Genomic DNA, 23,330 nt, shown 5'->3' on the forward strand with positions numbered 1-23,330 from the left:
AAAGTATTCACCCTTGCAGCAAAATGATATGGCTCTGGAAAATAACATCAGAAAAAAACAAAATTGCATAGGAATTTGATGAAGAAAATATTGTATCCAGTTGAAACCTCCTAGGGAGTTTCAGATGGTAGAATTTAATTATTCAAATTGCTCTGGCATCCGGATCCTGTGGCAATTGGAATAATAGAGATATATCTTGACTGATAGAAGACACAATGGCTGTGCCTATTCATGACTTTCTGCATATTAATGAGTCATTAATTCTCAGTCTAAGACAGACATTGAGCCTTTCTTTCCATCTTGCATATGAGGTCATCCTCACAAGAAGTCTTTGGATTTGCCTCTCATGCAAAATTATATGCCCTATTTTCAATAATAAAAGGAAAAAAAGCTCTTTTTTTTTTTTTTACAGCTAAGACACTTGGAAAAAATAATTTTACAACACAAATTTTACATTTAGTCAAGAAACCTTCTAAAACACTGATCTGTTTTAAAATAGTCCTTTAAAAGAGCACTATTTCTTTTAGCACGACAAGAGCTAAGAGGCACACTTGCAGCAAAAAAAAAAAAATCAATGGAGCCATTAATCTGGGTGCATATCATTTCTGTAATGATACAAATTGAAAACCAATCATTAGAAAGACTGTCTAAGCAGTTGGGTCTGAAAGGGTAGTTAATACAACCCTAGTCCTACTTCCAGGGATTGCTGTGCTGTTTGCAATGATATTTTAATGCAAAGGCAAAGAAAAAATGTCAACTGCACTTGTATATGTGACATTTTGATAAACTCGTAAATAATACAGTTACTTTATTGCCTTTAAGCAGGTGTAGGATGTTCTCTATAATTTTGCTGCCTGATGGCTCTATTTCTGTCTTGTTGAATCCCTGTACAATGATGCTGGTAAGTAATGGTGAAAAATTGATAGAAAGTCATGTTGCTTCTTACATGACCATGGACCTATTTCTTCAAATATCACAAGACTTCAAGCTCTTATTTGATTGTAATTGGATGTATGAAAGATAATCTTTCATTTTTCTGCCTTCAGTTTAGGGGTTTGCTCATAAATTTCCACTTGATTTAATTTGGGGGTGAGGGAGTGAGATCCTAAATTCTAATTAAAAAAATCCTCAATCTTAGTTGATTTTTAAATGAGGGACTAAGTACATTGCTTTAGCCACTTATGTGGCAAATGGCCGCTATGGGTGCGTGTATACGTGCAGGGAGATTGTTCCAGTGCACTGTAATTACAGCGCATTGGAGCAGACCCAATTAATTGAGTCTGCTGGATTCTGCTAATTAGCACATCTCCAGCAGCCTCCACATTTCATATATCAGCATGCCCACCTTCCAAAATAGTGGTGGGGGCACTTTAACTAAAACTCATTCAATGCCCAGGTTGACATGGTGCTGCAGAAGCTGCCAGCCCAGGTCTGGGTTGACCTGGTGCCCAGCTGGCCTGCCATTGCAAGGTGGGGTGGGAGAATACTTCTTTAATTAAAGCATCTCCGAGAGCCACTCTAATTAAAAGTGCCCTTGGTGTCTTATATCAGCATCCCCATGCTTCAAAATGGCAGAGCATGCATAAAAATGTCCTAGATCAACTTCCTCATTCACCTTTGTCAAGGTACCCTTGTCAACTGTGGTGGGCTTGCCGGTGGCAGCCTGGCGTACCAGCTTTGGAAAAGTTTGAAATGATTGGTGGGGTATTTCCCCTTCCCCCACCAATCAGGTAAAGGCAGGGGAGAGGCTTGCCCCACCCCTACTTCAGGGCAAGGCAAAGAGCCGGACCTGAGATGGAACTAATACCCCCTTTCTCTGATTGGGCAGTTTCCAATTTGGGGGTGGAGCCCCTGAAAGGAATAAAAAGGCACACAGGCGGTTGCGTCGAAGGATGGAGAAAAGGGCAAAGAAGAGCTGGCAGAGCTGGTGCCCCAGAAGAACCCGAAGCCTCTTTGTTGTGTGGGGAGAGGCAAAGTGGCCGTGTCCACCCCAGCCCCACCACGTGGGAGCACGGTGAGTGGTGCACGGGCTGGTGCACGGAGGGTCTGAGGGACCGGTTCTCTTCATGGGCTATTCAAGCTGGGTTGTATCTTTGGGGTCCCACTATTGTTCCAGGGTAACCCAGGTTATTTTTCTGGTTTTCTTGGCAATCTAAGTTTGTGCACCCACTGGCCTGCGTCTTATATTTTGTGAATCTTGTGCCTTATATTTTGTGAACTAGGGCCTCATGCTTTGTAGATTCATATTTCATTAGAGTATAAGATTGCATCACATTTACTGAAACCTTTGCTTGCCAGATCCCTCGCCTGCATCCAGAGTATTTGTACAGAGTTGTGTATATATTGCATATAGCTCCCATGTCTTTTATATATATGTTCCGTTTTTAACTCTTCTTATATATTAATAAATCTGTATATAGTTAAGCATTAAGACATGCTTTACTCTATATGGGGAAGGAGGAAACTGAGTGTAGTAGGCAGTTTCACCCCACAGCGCACCTGCCTTGCTAACATTCCCTTCAATTGGAGAGGGGAGCACATAACTGAGTACTACCTGGGCTACACAACCTAGATGTGAAGGGGGAAGGAGAGATAGTAGAGAAAGGGAGAACCTGAAAGGTAACCCACCCCTGTTACTTACCTCAGCCAATGCGGAGAACGCCGCCAGAATGCCAGGTCTGGGACACCGTTTCCAGAACAGTGGTCATGGCCATCGTGCTGGTGCAGCACGGCTCAGCAAGGCACTGCACACTACCCCGGAGCTGGGGCAGCTCCAACTGTCAGCTAGAGCTCCCAGTTCAAATCCTCAGCTCTCTCATCATTCCCCCAGCTCTTTCCACGGGGCACGGCCCCTGGATCTGCATGTTGGGTTTCAGCAGGCTGCTGCTGCTGGCTGGGGAAGTAGCCTAGAGCCACCACCATCCCTAGCTGGCAGTGGCAGCCTGCTGTCATCCTGCATCACTGGGGGCCTATACCCCCAGGAAGAGCTGGGGGAAGCAATCAGAGAGCTAGGGGAAAGATCAGGGAGCTGGAGAATCGAACCAGGAACTGGGGGAATTTTCAGAGACCTGAACATTTCCCCAGCCTCCGGTTCAATTCCCCAGCTCTTCCTGGGGGACACGGGCCCCCATTTCTGCATGCCGGGTTTTAGCAGACTGGGGCCAGTGGCAGCACCACAGTTATCCCAGCGCTTGGCACGGGCTGTGCCAGGCAGCTGCTGCTGGCCCCAGCTTGCAGTGGCAGCCTGCTGAAACCCTGCATGCAGATATGGCGCCTGTGCTCACCGGGACAAGCTGGGTGATTGGCCATGTGCCCCCACTTGGTGATCAGCCACATATGGGGGGTGGCAAATGTAAGCATTGGCCCCTGGGCACTGGAGACCCACAGTACTGCACTTTGGGAGACTGTGATTTAACTTGAACAAGGAAGGGGTCTGGGTCTGAGTCTGGGTCTGGGTCTGGGTCTAGGACAGAAGTTTCATAAATCAGTTTGACCCAAATCAGGTAAGTCTTTGAAACTGGTTCATGTGCACTGAGCTTCTGTTCTGTTACAAGTTTAAACCAATGTGGGCATTTGTACGCATGTTTGCACCACAGCACCGGGTGCTTTTAAAAGCACCCAGCACTGTGGTGCATGAATTTGCATAAATAGTGAAATGCATATCAGCGTGCTTTTGAACTAAAACACACCAAAGGTGTTTTAGTTCAAATGTGCACTGCTGCCATTTTCTGTAGGCTAACATGAATTTTGCTGCTTATACAGCTGCGTGCAACACAGCGCAGAGCAGAGCAGACTCAATTAATTGAGTCTGCTCCAATGTGCTGGAGATCCGGCACATTGCAGCACAAAAATGTATGTGTATAAATGCCCTTTCTGATTTCTGTGTAACTTCTGTCTCTAGCCCAAAAACCTGTATATGCCAGAATTAAGGTTTCCTGAGTAAATTTAACTGGCACCTCTGATCATATGCACTCTGGTGGGTTTTATTGATCTGAACACATACTGTGGGTGGGTTTTCTGCAAGACCCCCATTAATTCAGCACCAAGCATAGACCTGCTCTGGACTTTCTGTAGCAAAGGGGGTTATTTCTTTAATGACCTTATTTGTTGGAGAAACTGAATAGGGTGTAGTGAGTGAGACATGTGATGAAGGCAGTTGAAAGCTGTCCTAGATAACTGGATTTTATCCCTGTTCTTGCCACACAGTTTTTATCTTATGTTGAGTAAGTTATTTAAACCAGGCTTTTTACAGGTGATCATACATGATATGCCCCTCATTTTCTGAGGACCTGACCTGAGGCCCTTAGTTTGATTTACAGAAGCGCTTACTAGCCACAGATTCACTACAGTCCGTAAGGGCTGTGTTTTTAAATATATAAATTGCTGTAAAGCTAAGTACTCTAGAAAAGCAGGTCATCAGTGTCTCAAATGAATCATTGAATATCTTTCTGTGCTTCAGCTCCCCACTTGTAAAACGGGTAATACGCACCTTCATTTCTCAAGGGTGTTGCGAAGGTAAATTCATTAGTATCTGTGAAGCACTCATGTTAATTAACACTACGGACAAGCCATGAGGGAACTAATAATGCTATCCTCATAGCAAAGGGCCACACATTGAAGGAGGAGGAAGAATACAATATTAAACAGCTGCTCATTAAGTGAGCTCTATTCATTCCAAAGGCTGAATGAGGCAGGGTACCTCTGGGGATAAATAGGATGTGATTACATAATTAAAAACGGCAGGTCAATTTTCATGTACACAATTTTAATCATGGCTTCTTAAATGTAATCGCTGTGTTTGCAGTTCACTTTATCAAAAACTGAAATTCTACAAGGAGGCAATATAGCAACCCCCACATTGTTCATCAGTTGGGCTGAAGCCATTAGACCTACTGCATGCACATCTCATCCTTAACAGAAGCTGAACTATTTGGGGTGAAATTTCATAAATAAATAAATCGTAGGGCAGAGACCCATGGAAAAAGTGTTTAAAATTTGTCAACTGAAACCATAGCCTTATAGTAGGAAGTATCAGGAAACCTTAATAATAGGCAGGTTGCCTAACATTACCTATATTATGAGTACATTTGAGAATGGTCAGTGACTAGAATTTGAGAAATACCATTAGCCACTGATTGCCCTGAATGTTGGCCATCAAAAAGGAATAACCTAATAACTTTCTATAAGGAATGATGGAGAAAACAATTCATGGGCAAAGGTTTCTGGCAGTGAGACTTTCAATAAGATTTCAACCGCAAGGAGGTAAACAAATAAAACAACTGAATAGGATTGCTGCAGGTATAATGGATTCAAGTGTGAAAGAGGTTAGTGAAATGAGAGGGGCATTCAGAGCCTAGAAGTGTTGTTGAGTTTAAAATAATGCTTCCATGTCACTCCACAAACACTAGGAGTAGTTAAAAGCTGCAGTGGCATAAAAACAAAGATAATTAACCCTTCCACCATTAAAAATATGAATAGTCAGGTACAGCATAAAAATAAAACAGCTACCTCTAAGGAATTCTTAATGTGATAAAGTAACTTATGATTAAAATGTCTGATGAAGAACAGTGTTAAAGGATAGAGCAGGAGACTGAACATCCTCTTTAATATCGCCAGGTAAGGGTCAGAATTGCTGCCACTCTTTCACTAAGCAGCACCTTTATCCATTGATTTAATTGAGAGTATACACTGAGTCACTAATCAAGAGTAGCAGAATCTGGCCTTAAATGCATTGCACAGGAACAAATAAGAAGCAATTCATTATGCTGCTCCAAGATCAGGACTCAGATTTTCCATTTCTAGGGTACTTGTGAGAGTTTTCAGTTCCAAATAGAATGATAGAATGAGAGCAAAACGTATAAAAATTATTTGCAAAACATTTTTTTCATCTATTTGAGTTATTTTGTACCCAAAAACTTATCCCTTATTTAATATGTCTCCCAACTATAAAGTTAGTCCAATTAAAGGTAGCATCAAACAAATCAAGCTTCTTCCATTTTGCCTAGACCATCAACAACAACAACATATTTTGGGGGGGGGTCAAGCATAACATTTTATTTCAGTAATACAAAATACCCACTACATACAATTTTGTCTCAAAATGGCTGAAGTTTGACAAAGTTTTAAGCAACTGAAAACTAATTCTAACTTTTTTTGTACCTGCACATAATTCAAAACCTGACCAAAAATTACTTCTAAATTCCTGTTTTAATCTTATTGAAATTTTGGGGGAAGAAGTTTCACTGCAGTTACCACTTACTGCAAAACTTCTTGCTTTGGACTAGTTGCCATGGTCTTACCAACCAGTAACAACTTTGCAAGCTGAAGAAAGCCTGATGCAAGATACTTGTTAAGATACCTGACCTCACATTTTTTCACACTGAGTTAAAGTGTGGTATGGGTGCTAAATGATGGGCCTGAATTCTCTCTGACCTTTCAATCACATCAACTGAGAGCACACATTACCTGCATAGCTCTGATGTAGGCAGCAAAATCTGCAACCTGTTTTGTGCAATGTATTTTCCTTTCTATTATATGAAATAATGTAGATTTTTAAAAAATATTTGAAAAAACTTAAGCACTCAAAACCCCCCTAGGGATTATAATAATGCAAGAGCTAGGAAGGAAAGGACTTTTCAATAACATAATCCATGTCACTAATTAAGCAATCAGACTATGTGAATAAACAGTAGCACTGGAGTGTGACCCCCCAAAGAGAACATCTTGCAACTAGGTAATTATTTTTTCCTTTTCTGCTATGTCTTATAGTCACAAAATATCCCTTAATGACTCTCATAGAAATGTTAGGCTTTTCACTACCTTTATCTTTGATTCTCAAGCATGCCAGACTGCCTCTCACATAGTCTGGCTCATGTGGTAGTCATAACAAACTGTTTTGAAGTCATTCCATAGGTAGGCATTTGCACAGGAAAATAATGTACTAATTATTTATTACTGTGATGGGGATTTAAGGAAAGGACTATTAAAATGTGCTGTGGCTTTTGAGTAGGGTTTATTTATAACCAGCAGAGTCAGAAGCCTAATAGCACAGAATGTATAACATGCATTTTGCTGGTTTACAGACATACCACTGATTTTTTTTTTCTCCTCTGGATACAGTGATTCTTACCTTTCACATGGCTTTGGTATAGTCAACTTGTGGCTTATTTTGTTTAGCTGCATAGAAGTGGTGTCATTTTTGATGCACTGGAGCCAGGTTATAGGCCCAGATGCTTGGTTTTGGAGCTGTACATGTTGTTTTTGAGAGAGACTGAACTCTAAGCCAAAAAGAGATCATGAAAATGATTTTCTCTATCAACAAGAGAACTAGTAATTGTATGTTCTCTGGACCGCCTCTGAAATAATAAGCTAGTTTACAGTGCCCACATACAGCATTACAGAGCAGGCTGATAAGCCAGAATTGCTTTATAGACTTTTGCACCAGTGTCCGTCCGCACCCTTTCTAGAATGAGTTCATCTTTCTCAGAAAGCAGGAAGCACTGAGACATGCTTAATGTCTGTCTGGAAATGAACTTGAACAGGTTTTTCAATTAAAAAGCATGCACGATTCTTCTCACCAATGGACAGTGGCAGGTACTTTGTTAACATAACATGACAGGCCTTGTTAAACCAGTCAGCTGTCCAATATTAATGGCTATTTCTGTCTTTTTTTTAAAGAGAAGAGATGATATAAAAGGCAAACCATCAACTTTTATGGAAACCACCCCTGAATTAAAACATCATATTAAGAAGAGGCTTCAGTTATACTGAAAGCAGGTAAATGGATTCTAGTTCAATATATCTACTTACCTTACAAACAGGATGATTATACACTTGTTAACAGGGTTGAAGCTGTAAAGCCATGGATGAGACAAATGGTCTCCATTCCACCTAACACATCATCAACAAAATGTATCTGCTAAACTCAAACACCATGCTACCTTTTTCAGGAGATGCTACAGACACGTTGAACACAAGTTGATTTTTCAGGGAGCACATGGAATTCACGGTATTCGAAGTGAGGAAAACCATCAGAAGCCTTCAGTGAGTGCAATAATTTAGATAAAATTTTATTTGTGGGGAGAAGGAAGAAACCGTTCCTTCCTGGGTTGATTTAAAAATGTAAAGGCAGCTGTTTGAAACTGAACAGGAGTGTCAAATGTTCAAATTAGTCTCATTAGATGAATTATTGGGGCTTGTCAGGGTAATAAATTTACCTGCCTGTGCAACTTTTTGCATGCCTTTCCAATTTATTACATGAATAGCATCTCGACATGTGTGGGAGGTGATAAATATAAGTGCCCCATCCTTGTCTCCACCTGGGTGAGGAGCACACAGCATAGCTTAGGATGCAGATGTAAATAAGATTTCAATCTTGTGCCTTGTCTAATTGCACCTGAAGGCTGTTTAAAATCATACTGCAGAAGGAAAACTTGACAGCTCCAAGATAGATCCAGTAAATGAGTTAGGTCCCACAAGACCAAACTTTGAGGCATCTGGCCCTCAGGATGGAATCCAGAACCTTGCGTTAGTAACTTTATCCTAGCAAACCGACCATTAAAAATTGACTTCGTTGTTGTGTACGATGGAGCCTGGATCGTTTGCATCCCGGTAGTTCGCAATGTGCTTAGTTCACAATGGTTGCTGGATAAAAGACAAGCATCTCAGCTGTTTGCTGTAGCTTTTACTTCAAAGTGCCATGCTTCTCAAATCAGCTGGAACAGGGTCGGATTATGACAGGGTGAGGCTCTAAGCTAGGGGTTCCCAACCTTTCTTTGTCGTCTTTTTAGATTCACAATCCTAAACATCTACTAATAAAATTCAGGCTCACACTGAGCAGGGGAGCATTTGCAAATTTTAATCAACAGGAAAACAAGACATGCTGTGCTATCCCTGACTAAGGCTGATAGTATGATGATTACATCTTTAATCATATATCTACTTTGTCTAATATGTATTTTGTATAGTTTTGTAGAGCTGAGGGCCAGAAGGAAGTTGTGGATCCTGCAGTCTGCCCTTGTCTCTATGCAGACCCTTAAATTTCACTGAGTTATCCTGGTACTGAGTGCAGTCACTTGGGTTTGACTAAAATATGGCTTCTAGCAAGGCATCTAGACTTGATTTGAAAACATTAAGAAATAGGGAAGCCAGCATTGTCCTTTGGTAATTTTGTGTGGGATTAATCGTCATATTTTTAACCAGCAAATAGCTAACCTGAAAAAAAAACATTATCAAAGGGCTAGGTTTTCTAATGTGCCAATAGAAAGCTGACTGATTCTTAGGAAAAGAGAAATCGATTGCCAAAAACCAGGCCTCAAACTTGCAGTATAAATAGATCTCTATATATTTTATAGTTAGTGGATGCAATTAGAGACTGCATAGAACTTGTATAAAAGCCATGGTTTCAAATATTGTTTCAATTAAATCTTCCAACAGTTACAACAGAGGATTGTATCTGCATGGATAGAAATGATTGGTGGCTGGAAAGACATTTGGCTGATCAGGTTTCATGCACACATGGGCTTTTTTTTCCTTTAATAACTGGCGTTCCTTAATGAGCATTAGTAAAATATGCATGAGGGGAAACTCTGGGAAATTAACTTCTCCAAGATACTCAGTGATCTAATACTTGAACGGTGCAAATTTAACATTTTGGAAGCAGTTTTCCTCATTTAACCTTTTTTTTTTACAAGGACTCTGAAGTCTGATTGGAGAAAGATTGTAAAAGCTAAGAAATGTCTGCCCAGAGGAACTTTCCATCTATTGACTCCTCTGTGAAATCTTATGAAATATGAACTTTCATTTCTACCCAGGAGAACTTTTGCAATCTTTTCTCCTATGCCTGATGAAGGCTGTTTGTGCCCAAAAGCTGGCAATTAAAGAATTTTTTTTGTAAAAATCTTGTTAGTTGAATAAAAGATATCACCTGTACCATGAGCCCTAATTGCATCTTCCTCTAGATCCATACGGCTACAACCTGGATATCTGACACAGTTCAAACCTTGTCATTACTCTTCAAGCAAACAAAGAATATCTCTGAAAAGCACCTTTTCAGCAGCATTTAAACTATGGCATTTACTACTAAATTAGTCAAATGTGGCACTCTTGATACTCTTCTTCCCCCCATATTATGGATGCTCAGTTGCTTGTGCAAAATGCATATACATGATTTATGTAACACTAGTAATTATATACATGGCTAACAAAGTAGACAAGGGCATTCTCTGTCACTTGTATATAAAAAGTAAATATGTGCATTTTAAGCATGGAAGATTACAAAACCCAGAACTAAGGAGAAATCTTGCCTCGGACATTTGTGTGATTTGATTTGTTGGTCTGTACTTGCTGTAAAGAACATAATTTTCAATGAAAAAAATAGTGCGCTACCTGCCACAGAGGATGAGGAATCTCTGTAAATGCTCCGGCATGCATAGTCTTTGAAGTGTTACCATTGCTGTGGTAGGATTGTTTCAGTGTCGTCAAAGGTTCAGGAACTTGCAGCAGAGAAGTTTGGAAGAGGACCTCAAGGTGCTTGTAAATCATCATTTTGGCCCAGTGGACAAAATTTCTTCCATCCATTTTAAAGCCTAGATTTGCCATCTGAACTCTTGTTCTGTAAAATGTACATATGCTGGGTGAAGACAATAGTCATTGCTAGGCAAGCTGTCTGAAACATTTTTCCAGGCTCTTGAATGAACCCATCTCAAGTAATGAAACTATAGCTCCACATCTTCTTGCAATGGGATACTGCAATCCAATCACTTTCCAGTCACATCTCTGGGTTATGCTCCTCTAGTTACCAGGCAGTCCAATCGGTTTAGTACATGCAAGAGTTTCCTTCAGAAGCCTCTAGACCAAGGGTGGGAAAAATATGGCCTGCGGGGCAGATCCACCCCACCAGGCACTTTCATCTGGCCCGCAGAGCCCCCAAAGAATTGTGTCCCATCAAGCCCTTCCGCCTACAAGGGTAGGAGTGTATGTTGAGGGCAGATGTAGAGGCCTCTCTCACACTCATGGGCAGAAGGACCCAGCCCTGCCCTGCTAGCACAGAGTGGGGCTGCCTTTGCAGGCTTCCCATGCGTCCAGCTCCCTCTGGACAGCAGGTAGGGAAAGGGAGGGTGGGGGTGGGGGCATGGCTGCACCTGGGCAGCAGCACAGAGCATAGGGCTGGGGCTGGCAGCAGCGTGGAGCCCCCACCCAGGGGCCAGAGGCAGTGTGGAGCTTGGCTGGGCAGGGTGTAGGTGTAGGGGAAGGCCTGGGGTGGGAAGACCCCTCCCACACTCCCCCCCATGGTGTGCTGCCCTGGCAGGCAGTGCGGTCAGCAGCAGTAGGCAGGGCACTGGTGCCTGGCTCCAGGCAGTCCCCCCCGGGCCAGTGCTCGCCACACTCATGCAGCATAGGAGGGAAGCCATCAAGGGGTAGGACTACCTATGCAGCCCTTGGCAGCTCACCAAACTTGGTTCAGTGGCCTTCTGCCCAAAATAATTGCCCACCTCTTCTGTAGACAATAAACATGTGCAGCAATACTTGCAAGAAGGTACATGACAGCATTGGTGACACGTAGGGAGTGCACGTGGGTGCACGTGCACCCCCTGAGATTGACAGTGCACCCCCTGATACTGGCCACTGCCAATGGTGCCGATGGCGCCTGTAGGTGGTTGGCGCTTGCCACGCTCTCCCCCCCACCCCACCCCCATTGCCACCACCTGCGGGCAATTGCTGTGCCCCCCCAGCCTTGGGAGGCATGAGGCACTCGCACGTGACAATCACAAAAATCAGTTTAAAACCGTGGGGACCTGTGCCCCTATTTGCTTACCTACTCTTCTCCTTCCTTCCAATTCATGTCCAGGTGGACATGTTTTAGATTTGATGTCCCTCCCCAACCCTATTCTCTTGGGAACCAAGTTAGCATATGCTTGCTACATACTTCCTTGACTTCGCATGAAATCAGACTACAGGAGCTGATATTATTCCAAGGCAGGCTATGATCTCCAGGTTCTTAGCCCTGGTAAAACAGCTGTCACAGGAGCTGAGATTGAAGAGTGGTATCTCACGTTTAGGAAGTGGGCTCTTTTGCTTGAGTGTTGGGATACTCCTTGTAGAGGTCAATGGGCAGATGTTTCCCACTTTTCTACAAAGCCCACATGCTTTTCTTCACCTGTGTATTGCTAAACCTGGCAGCATAAAATTTCTTGCATAATTTGTTGAAATTTACAATCTTTTCACAAATATTATTTATATGATGCACATGTTTTCATGTTCATGCAGCTGAGTCTGTCATAGTGACTGCAGTAAGATGGCAAAACCGGGCTCAAAGTTGCATTTATTTAGTGATTTGTGTCATCTTCATCTTGAATTTTAGTAATTCAAATTCATTAACCTGAGATCCTTCTGAGAACCTTTCTCAGAAGACACTATTGTGGCAGGAACAGTCCGAGCTAACAAGCTCCAAGCAGAAAGGCAGTGGAAATGGAAAGAATCGATCGAAGAAATACATACGACCCACACTAGCAGGAACGTATGGTTAACCACTTGCAAGCTGAGTAATGACCCACAGAAAGTACAGCAACACCACAACTTCACAGCCAACCGGATGACTCGCCGGCTCCTGCTCAATGATAAAGCTTTGAAAAAAAACTGCCTAAAATATGGATTAGACAGAAAATTGATCTGATAGAAAATCATTTTAACACGTCATATACAATGGATTAACTTGATGCCAGAATAAGTCACTTAAAGAACAGCAAAACACTGGGCTCCATGATATATGCAAGGAGCAGATCAAACACTACTCCCACAACCAAGTTATTGGTATTACACTATTTTAACAATTGCTCATCAGCCCTTAGACTACTTAAATTATGGTGTAATAGCTCTATTAAAGCCAGAGAAGGATGCCTCTGGCCCACAGAACTTTAGGCTAGTGTCATTTCTGTGCCATCTTTTGAAGCTTTATGAACGCCTTATCATCAATCACCTTTCACTTTGTATTGAACAACATCTAATATCAGAACAGGCCAGATATAGACCAAGCAAGTCTTGCACTAGCCAAATACTAAACATCACCCCGCATCTAGAAGATGGATTTCAGAAAGGGACGATAACAAGTGCTATGTTTGTAGCAGCATACGACGCAGTCAACCACCAAACCTGCTTGCCAAAGTCTACAGTGTGATGCATGAGTACCACCTCGTGCAGCTCATCCAATCTGTTTTGGAGAACAGACATTTTTAGGTAGAACTGTGCAAAAAACGGAGCCACCAGAAATGACAATGAAATGGCCTCCCACAGGGTAGCATGCTAGCATCAATCCTTTTTAACATCTATACCAATGACCAACCCATACAGATATGGGTAATATGAGGAGCTTCATATATGCTGATGATTTATGAATCACGTCACAAGAGAAGGACTTCACCACTGTCAAGAACAGACTGACCTGTGCACTGAGCACCCTCTAGGATTACCACAGTGAGAACCAACTTTGCACCAACCCAACCAAAATGCAGGGAAGCGAAGTGGAACTTAAACTTCACCTGGGGTGGAATCCCACTGACTAATCACCTGAACTCTGCATACTTCAGGGTTACATTGGAAGGAATACTTACCTTCCAAGCACATATAAAGAAGATGAAGGGGAAAGTCAGCACTCGCAACACCATATTTCAAAAGTTGGTCACCACAAAGTGGAGAGCGAACCCAACTACATTACGAACCACTCCTTTTGCCTTGTGTTACTCCACTGCAAGGGTATGCATGTCTAGTATGGGAATTATCAGTTCATGCCAAGAAATGACAGCTGTCATGAAATAATGGGGATGTCTAAAGCCAATACCAAAGGTTAGCCTATACTCACTGGCTGACATTGAACCACCTGATATCAGAAGTAAGGTAGCAAGCCAAAAAGAAAGATCATAGCAGATGGAAGACCCCAGGCATCACTCTGTGGTCACACAGAAGTAACAAAATGGCTTAAAACATGAAAGACTTTTGCGACCAGCATTGCTCTGTTGGACATGATGGCTGACATAGCACAACTGAGGTTACGGAAGAAAAGATTATGTGCAATCAGGTGAAATGGACCTAAAACCCCAGGAGGACCTTCCAAGAGGGGCAGATATAGATGAGCCAACATGGTGATGCCTCAGTCACCTACGCATGCAAATGGAAAATCAAAAACAAACATGAACAAGTGGGGCTACTCTAATGATACAAATATATATGAGTATGGTGAGGTTCAGACTATGGAGCACCTGCTCATTTGCTGACTCTTTGGTGAGACCAATACAAAGGATAACTTTGCTGCAGCTATGGAAAGAGTCATGGCTTGTGCATGATTCTGGGAAAACATTAAGTTTATGACAAGGATACAAGAAGAAAAAGATTAACCTGAACATTGTTCTTACTTTTTTCATTTCTCAGACCAATATTTAAGGTGTGCAAGCTGTTCCTATTTATTCATGGCTAACTGAAAGCAGCTGTCTTGTGAAAGGCATGAAACTAGAATAGAGAGAAGCTTTAAATAGTGCCTGTGTGGATATCAGCATTCTTATTGTTAGGAGAAAGCATTTAAAATCTGAAACAAAGAAACTTTCTATGAGCTTTGGGCTGTCTAGCCTTTCTCATCTAATTGACCTTATGCTTACATTAGTGTACTTCCATTTGTCATGGAAATTCTTAGTTTTTACACTGAGAGGTGAATCAGGCTCTCTACTTTGACTTCATCAAATCTCTACCATCTGTAAACTCTGGTTATGTGTGTAAACTATCCACCACAGTACCACGGACTCAACAAAGGCAGTGGCTTTCCCACAGGGCAATGTTTCTTTGGCTAGAAGAGTTCAAGTTCTGCTGAGCTTTCCAGTTAACTTTTCTTTAAACCTTACTTGACTCATTTTTGTTTCTTTACCCATAAGTTATCTTCATTATACACACCGCATTCATTGGTGTTCCTGCTACCACACACATCTGTTCTCTTTCTAAAATTAGATGCAGTGCAGACAGGTTTATTTTTGTTTTTGTTTCCAACTTGCTGGAGTTAATACCCCGGTACTTCAGTGTGTTAGTGGCAGCTTGGGTCAGTTGGGAACCATAAACAGGATTTGCCTAACAGGCTGGCAGGATTTGTGAAATTAATTTTTCCCATTGAGAGTTCTTTCTGGATGTGCTTTGATGACAAAAATTTGCCCCATGTTGGTAGTTTCATCAAAGAGACCAAAGACACATGCACTGTCCTTCCTTCACTTCAAGAGGAGCTTTCTCTTGGAAAAATGTTGTCAGAGCAGGACACTTTACCACAGCTGTTGTATCTGAAGTTCAGTTTCCAGCACTGTCTGGGAACTTTATTTGAGGAAATGTAAGTGTCTGTGTTATTGAGCAGTAGGTCTATGCAAAACAGCTAGTATGCACTTCAGATTCGGCCGATTCCGGGGACAGTGATTCGACTCGGTGATTTGAATCACTGTCCCAAATCAATTTGGCAGAATCTGATTCAGAGATTCAGCTACTGCATAATCAACTGAATCTCCAAATCAACAGACCCCATCCCCTGCCCACTTTCCCAGCCCCGTCAATGGCTGCCCCACCTAGCCCCCGCTCTTTAAAAAAAATTGGATTTTTTTTTTATTTTTAAAAAAAAGCCCCACACACACACTGGCTCCTGCCAGGCAGGGAAGAGAGGGTGATCCCCACTGCCCTGCACTGCAGCATCTTGTGAGTGCAGGGCTTTTTTTTCTTTTTAGAGAACCAGGAGTTGGGGCCAGGCAGTGCAGCCATGAGGGGGGCAGGGGGCTCGTGGCAGAGCCCCCCACACAGTGCAGGGCAGTGGGGAGGCAGCAGGGATCGCCCCCTCGCCCAGCAGCAGCTGGTGAGTGTGGAGCTTTTTTTTTAAAAAAAAAAAAAGAGCTGGGGCCATGCGGGGCAGCCATCAACAGGGCTGGGAGAGCGGGCAGGGGTCGGGGGGTGCTTGAGGAGCTGGGGGAGCAGACAGAGGATGGGGCCTGGTGGGGTCCCCCCATAGTTCCCTCCCCCTTCCTCCAGCCCCCCCCCTCCACCCCCCTACTCCATACTTACCAGCACAGAGTCCAAGTCCAGCTCCCTGCAGCAGCGAGTGGAGACTGCCCAAATCTCTGAAGCTCTCCGAATCAATTCGGACCTTTTTACTGGTCTCCTGATTTAATTCAGATTCAGAGATTTGGCCGCTGAATCGGGCTGAATCTCCTTCAAATTGAATCAGCACGCAAAGCTTCACACAGCCCTACTGAGCAGCACTTAAGTGAGTATTTGGATGTTGTCTAAATCTCTTTTGTCCATCTAGTTCAAGGAGCCTTTGCTTCTCATACTGCCAGATGATTTTTGGAATGTCTTTAACAATACCACTGAGTACGCAGTGGTGAAAGAAGCATGATTCCAGCCATGCTAAAGATTAAGACTAAATTGGCACCCTGGGTTTGTGCCAAGACTTTGCTCATGCAAGCAAGAATAAGAAGAAAATTAGGTTTAAGCAAGTACCGTTTAACCAAGATTAGAATAAGAGTCAAGCATTCTGAAGATGACTCATTGTGCAGGCTAACAGTGGGCAGTGCTTAGAGATGCTGTCTTGAAAGCTGGCTTACTGGATACATGAATGAATCAACAAACAGCAGAACTGATGCAGGAATTAATGTTAATTTTGACCTTTAAAAACGCTAGCATCTTATGAACTTAACCTTTGTAGTTTGGAGGTTTTTTCTTTTAATTTAGAAATGGAAAAGTGTTAGTCATTGCTCTACATTTTCTTCTCCAGACACATTGGAAGACAGATGAAGTTGTAACCTCTAATGATTGGAATGAACATTGTCATGACAAAAGCAAACCAGATACTGGAAGCTTTCAGCTTCTTATCATGTGCAGGACAAGTGCACTTCACAATCTGTCATTCAAATCCTGTTTCTTTTCCTTCCAGTGACAGACAACAAGATGCAGCCTAACAGACTGGAAGCAGCCTTAGGGTATGAACAAATGAGCAAATAATACCAAGTTAAAAGTGTCGGGGGAGAGAACTTGCCATGCATCAGGTGATCCATAGCAACTGTTTCATGCATCTGCTCCATCCCGCACAAAGCAAAAGCCAAACCTGGTAGTTTACCTCAAAATGAAACAACTGCCAAATTACTGCAGTTTAGTTTCCACTTATCATGAGATACAGCAGAAATACAAAACAGCTACTGTGATGCAGCTGATGCACAACAATCCCCCCCTCTCCCCTTCCATTTTAACTTGGTACTATTTATCAGTCCACCCCTTTGCATAACTTCACGCAACATCTAGAATTCAAACACAAGCACATTTGTTGTTCGCTTTATTTCCCCTTCTTAAAATATAGCCATAAGTCCATTTGGAAAATTTTCCATCTGGTCCCCATCAATTATCATAGATAAAATTTGAAACACAAAAAATCCTGAAATACATTCAGGACAAGTTTTCTTAACAAGTGTGTTTTTCTTCCCCTTATTACACTCATTTCTAATCTGGGACATGTACGAACTCCTTTAGTATGAAATTTTATTGTTCAAAAGAAAAATATGTTCACCCTGACAGTAAAGATAGCCAAAACAAATCTCCACTGCATACTTTGTTAGCCACCTGCCATTTTCTGAATGGTAGCCAATTGCAAAAACAGGACATTCTCATTTGTCCAACATAGAGCAGCTCTACTGGAAGGCTGCCCATTTGGCACATAATTGCTCATTAGCAATTTCCCTTTTGTGAAGAATAAAGCAGGTAGTCATGGAAGGGTTCCAGGTTGGAGGGACTGAAACCACAACTGGTCAAAGGCCAGTGTATGTGTGGAACCAGGAAATATCTTGCATGATTCCTTTAAAGACAACTCCAATGCTGTGGAAAAGGCTTTTGTGTTTAGTGAATATTGGGCAGCTGGATTATGTGGAGGTGATGATTTCAATACCGTGAACCATACATTCTTTCTGCCTTTTTCAAAAAAAAATCAGACAACTTCATACAGCAACAACATTCCAGATCTGTATAACTAATAGCAGGTACAAAGGGGCTAATGTTCCCTGCTAAAGAGACACAAGTGTGAGTACTTTTTGAACCCCTGTGTCATTGCCAATTTGGATTAAGTGCAACTCTTATGCAAAGCACACACATAGACTTCACAATGTAAAAACCTGACTGACGTACCAAGTAAAACTCCCCAGTTTCATGTTGGAGCTATTCCAGGAAGAGGAACCTTTTTAGAAAATGAAATGCATTGACCCAAGACAAGGAACAAGGAAGAGCATTCAAAGGTTATGCCTATGTGATGGCTCAGAGAGCTATATTTATCCCCATGTAACCTCAGTCAATCCTATTAGGATGTCACAATTGTTTCTCTGACATGGTGATCATCTACCAAGGGTCATTGTAGAATAACTCAAAGCTCATTCCCCATTCAAAAGCTAATCTCACAATCCCCTTGAGAACTTGTAAACCCTTCCACTCCCTTAGTAGTAATTCAACATCTCTATCTGCAAAGCAATTTGTCAGTAGTAATGAAGTAAATCGTGGCAGTCTTGTGAGGTATATAAGTGACATCTGCTTTTGCCATGGAGGTAACGAGAACCGCTTTTCAAATGTGCTCCATATCCCTGGGGTCAGATTTTCAAATATTTTCAGCATCTAACGGCACGTTGTTTTCCCATACAGGAAATCTGGGTTCAGATTCCTACTATCTACTCTTGCTCCATAAAATGGATATCTCTAAAGAGTGTATATACAGAATGGCATGATTGACAAATTGGGCACATGACTAACACACTTGGTCTTCTAATTGCACAACTGGCATGTACCTCATGAGCTAAGGGAGGCACTTATGGCCAGATTTGCAAAAAGGCTAAGGAGCAAAGCACCCAGCAGCTGCCAGTTGTTTTTAAATCATGTGAGTTTGTGTTCATGTGCACGTGTACATACCTCAGTAGCCAGCTCTCTGTTCCTTACCATCCTGTGGAGGAGGAGGAGCAGAAGGTCAGAATATGAACTCAGGTCTCCCACAGGGAATACCCTGCTCTATCACTAAACCAGTGAGTTTGCCCACCTTGTCCATGAGAGAAGAACTGGTAACCTGTCCTGTGTTATGTCAATTGTGTTTTTCTACCTTCGTACTATTACAGGTGAAAGACTACCTGGAGTCATTCTGAAGAATTAATTTAGTGTACACAACTGTGCTGCCAGATTTAAACTACTTGCAAAGCTCACCCAGTTTTAGCTACTCTTTAATATTTAAGTCTGCCATTTTAAACAGAAAAAATTAACTTTTTAGGGTTTTTTTTTATCCTTTTCCCTCTTCCCAAACTCAAAAATTAAACTTTCTATTCCCCTCCCCCAGCTTCATTACTTCCTCCTATACTTAGTGTAGTTGCTGTTAATTATAAGGAAAATACCTAGACCATAAGGCCTGCCCCAAGAAGGCAGTGCTTTAGCTTGGTAGTGATGTTTTATTAGTGTTGTGCTGCTTGTGAGGTGGATATCCTGGTACTTTGGTATTACAGAAGAGCAAAACCCAGGAAGATATAATTAAAGAAATGGTACAACCAGATGAAAAGTTGATTACAAACATTTCTCCTGATTCATATTTGTAAACATTTCTCCACCCTGGTATTTTATTGTTGTATATTCCCATTTGAAACTCATTATTTTCTGTGTGTGATATCTCAGTTGGTAGCTGTGGAAATTAGTATGTGTCATTGAGGATTGTGACTTCAGGTGGGAAATAACCAGAATAAACAAAGGAAACATTAAGCCACAAGGATCCTGTTTCATTCCGATTTTATTAGTACTGAGGAAAGGGTTGAGACCCTATGAAACAAAAGCTTTCTAAATAATTCCTTATCCATAACGACCTATAGTTGCTAGATGTTGTAGGCCTCACTAGCCTATGGAGAAATACAAGCATTGCTCAGTGCATATACACATTCCAAAAAGGCCCTGCTAACAGCAGCCATGTCTACACGTGTATTTACACACACCTAAACTTAATGCACCTTATGTGGGCGATTCAGGTGTACATCCACATGTGGACATGCTAATTCGCATTAAGGAACATTAAATTTAGGCACAAATAGCTAAGTCTCATTAGCATACATGCAGATGCACTACTGAGCATTAATGTGGTGTCTATCCATTGATGCACACCGTATTAATGTGCATTAGCATGTCTACACATGCACTAATGCAACTTATCTATTCTCACCTAAATTTGATACCTGCTTTATTCAGGTATCAAATTCAGGCTCATGTAGCCTTAAAACACCATTTTTAAGGTGCATTAATAGCATCTACTTGTAAACTTGTGCCCTTAATGAGCTCTTAAAATCATGATCTTAGGCAAAACCTGCCTAAAAGAGGTATGTGTAGACTCGCCCAGTGTGAACTGAAGTAGGCCCTAATAAATACAAAACTAGGCATACCCGTATATATTTTGCATGGAAGTGCTGGTATAGTAGCTCATTGGTTTTAGAGGTGCCTCTGAGGCCAACAGATAGAGGGTGAATTGATAAGACCAGTACAGAACACCAAAACAAAGATCAGTGACCTGGCAATCAGAGACGGCTTTCTAATGGGAAGGGTACACTAATTGGCAAGAACCTGGGTGTGGATGATGTCAGCTGAAGACATTTTAGCAGCTGGAAAGAACTAGGATGTGTATGGTATAAACATGAAGTTGTTTTGATCTTTGTATAAGAAAGGGCCTGGGAACATTTAATACTTCATACTGGTCTTACAGGTTCTGTTCATGCCCATACCCTGTTTGCAAATAACCTGGCTAGCACCATGGGCTTGCTGGTTATGAATGCTAGTATAACCCTGCTTATATATATATACACACACACACATGTATGTATGTATGTATGTTGGATCATGTATTCTAATAATAGATCTCCGTTCTCCTGTATATGTTCTCCCATTTGCATACCTTTTTGGTATGTGGTTCAGAAGGTTAGGAGCCCGTTTATGTGTATTTCCTGATCAGCATCCTAAAAAAAATGTAAGAGGTTTGAGAGGAAGTGGGGGGCGGGGAGGGGTAAATCTTTGCGTCAATGGCTAGATGTTTGTCACCAGGCCTCCCTCCCACATATTTTGCAGCTGGAAGGAACACAGGGGCAGCAGGAAACATTTGTGCAGGGGTCCAGGAGGGCAGCGCTCACTGTGACCTGAGCTGGGGCCTGCAGTGGAGTGGCATGCAACTTTTTTCTGTTTGTTTTAAGCAGGGATTGCTCAGCGAGATTCCAAACCACAGTCACCCTTTGGAGATATCCTTGCTGAGGCTTGTAAAACCCTCTCTAATGAAAGAGAGCTGAAGCTGTCTTCCTAAGGAGAACAAGATCTGAAATCCCAGAAAAGGTGATCCTCAGCAGGTGGTGCACCTCAGTGCTGACCCTCATGGCAGAGTGCTGGTGGCCACCCAGAGCTGCAGTCTGGTGGCGGCAATTCCAGATGGCACACTCAGTGCCAGCTCCAAGTGGCAGTGACCACAAACAGCGATCCCAAGAGGCCGCAGAGACCCTGACCGGTAATAGGCAGCTTACCTCAGCACTGACCCCAGAATGGTGGAGACCTGGATAGTGCTCCCAGAGCAACACTGGCATCCCCAAAATGGCAATCATTGATGTGATCCCCACCAGTAACCTGGAGAGAGACTCCCCGCCTTCCCCTGGACCGGGTAAAGTAGCAGCTCCCCGTGGTGGAGATTTTTCAGATGAAGACTGAAACTAAGAGACCCAGGGAGTCTGAGGTATTTGATATTTTGAGGTGTTTAATAGATGGGGTGTGGTATTTGATGAGATGTAGTTATTTTCATTCCCCTGTAATACACTTGTACTCTCTGTTTGATAACCAAATTGCTTGCAAGTGGGGAAGTTATTTTTTCAGAACCCCCAGTAACGGTTATTTTTCCCAGGTTTCTGGTTGGGGGCTCATGCCCCAAATTCCCCAAATTTGAACCCAGCCCTTCCTTGTAGTGCTATCCTGGGCCTGGCAGAAGAGTTACATTAGTGTCTAGGCTAGATTGTACACAATAAACCTGGCCAAATTCTTTGTCACTAACAACTAAAACCTGCAGTTTCTTTCTTGTAACAGTGAGTTTGTTAAGGGGACAGTATCACAGATGGTATCCTGACAACACACACACACACACACACACCATGGAAACTGAGGGAGCCCAATGTGACCAGTAATACCCAACCCTCAAACACCACCAATGCAGTTAGATAACAACACTGATGAAGTCCACCCTGACAACACTGGTGACTCTGGTGACCTACAGATGTAGCTTAGATATGGGAGAAACCAGTGATGACACATAGGGGGTGCACTTGGGTGCATGTGCACCCCCTGAGATCAGCTGTGCACCCCATGGAAGTGCCAGCCGCGAAACCAAAACACTTCTAGTTTTGCTGCTGGCTCGGTGATTGGCTGCTGGAGGACCACCCCCATCGGGGATCTGGTGCCCTGCAGACTCGGGAGGCATCAGTCGCCCATGGGAGAAACATCCAGTGAACTAGCAAATGTGTTTGGATTAATGACTAAATCCAAAACTACAGGTGACAGCAATCTGGGGGAAGTAGAGAAGTCACACAGCAGGTTCTCTTATTATGTTTAGGCCTTTGTCATTACATACCTCTTCTTCAGACCCTGCAGCAAAATAACTGCTCCTCCTATCCTTCCCATCCCTCAGAAGAACTGACATGCCTTTCCCTTTGCTAATGCTAAGTTTGTTAATGCTGTCCCAAGATGGGTCAAAAGGAAGTATCTGGAAAGTGCTGAGTGATTTCTTTCTCTTCCCTCCCTTGCTCTCCCCTCCCTACTGACCAGAAATTGAACTGTACAATTATGCAATAACTAGTTCACATATACTTATAATTTGGATCAGTTTTGCAGAAAGCTTCTTGACACTGGGCTGAGTCTTGGGTTAGGATGAGATCCAAAATCTGGTAAGTTTTGCCAGGTTTTTTTGTTTTGAAAATTGTGCATTGCTCCATTGACTGACTATGCTGCATTGATTGCATTTCTGGCTGACACCTTCAAATTTGGAAGTTACCTTCATTTTCCAGAGCAAACTATGTACGTTAGCTGACATTTACATGATGTGTATTTAACCTCCTTCAGGAAATGAAGCCATCTACTCCATGCCCTATTTTCAGTGCCATTTTATTTCTCTTGGTGACAGCCACAAAGTGCAAGAATTCTTAACTTGTGTTTGTTTGGGTGATCTAAAGACATCTGACTGAAATGACACAATTATCCTAGCAGGAGGGCAATAACACACCTCACCATCTATAGAAAGTGGCTTCCTT

At 42.4% G+C, this 23,330-nt stretch overlaps 1 long non-coding RNA gene across 1 annotated transcript; it reads left to right on the top strand.

Moving 5' to 3' along the window:
* Positions 1-1,404: 1,404 nt before the first annotated feature.
* On the top strand, positions 1,405-22,839 carry LOC132252490 (uncharacterized). Its single transcript, XR_009464405.1, has 3 exons — positions 1,405-2,014; positions 7,678-7,776; positions 21,246-22,839. It is a non-coding gene; the product is annotated as an uncharacterized LOC132252490 (long non-coding RNA).
* Positions 22,840-23,330: the final 491 nt, after the last annotated feature.

This window comes from Alligator mississippiensis, chromosome 9 (genome assembly GCF_030867095.1).
Source record: "Alligator mississippiensis isolate rAllMis1 chromosome 9, rAllMis1, whole genome shotgun sequence".
In the NCBI taxonomy this organism is placed as follows: Eukaryota; Metazoa; Chordata; order Crocodylia; family Alligatoridae; genus Alligator; species Alligator mississippiensis.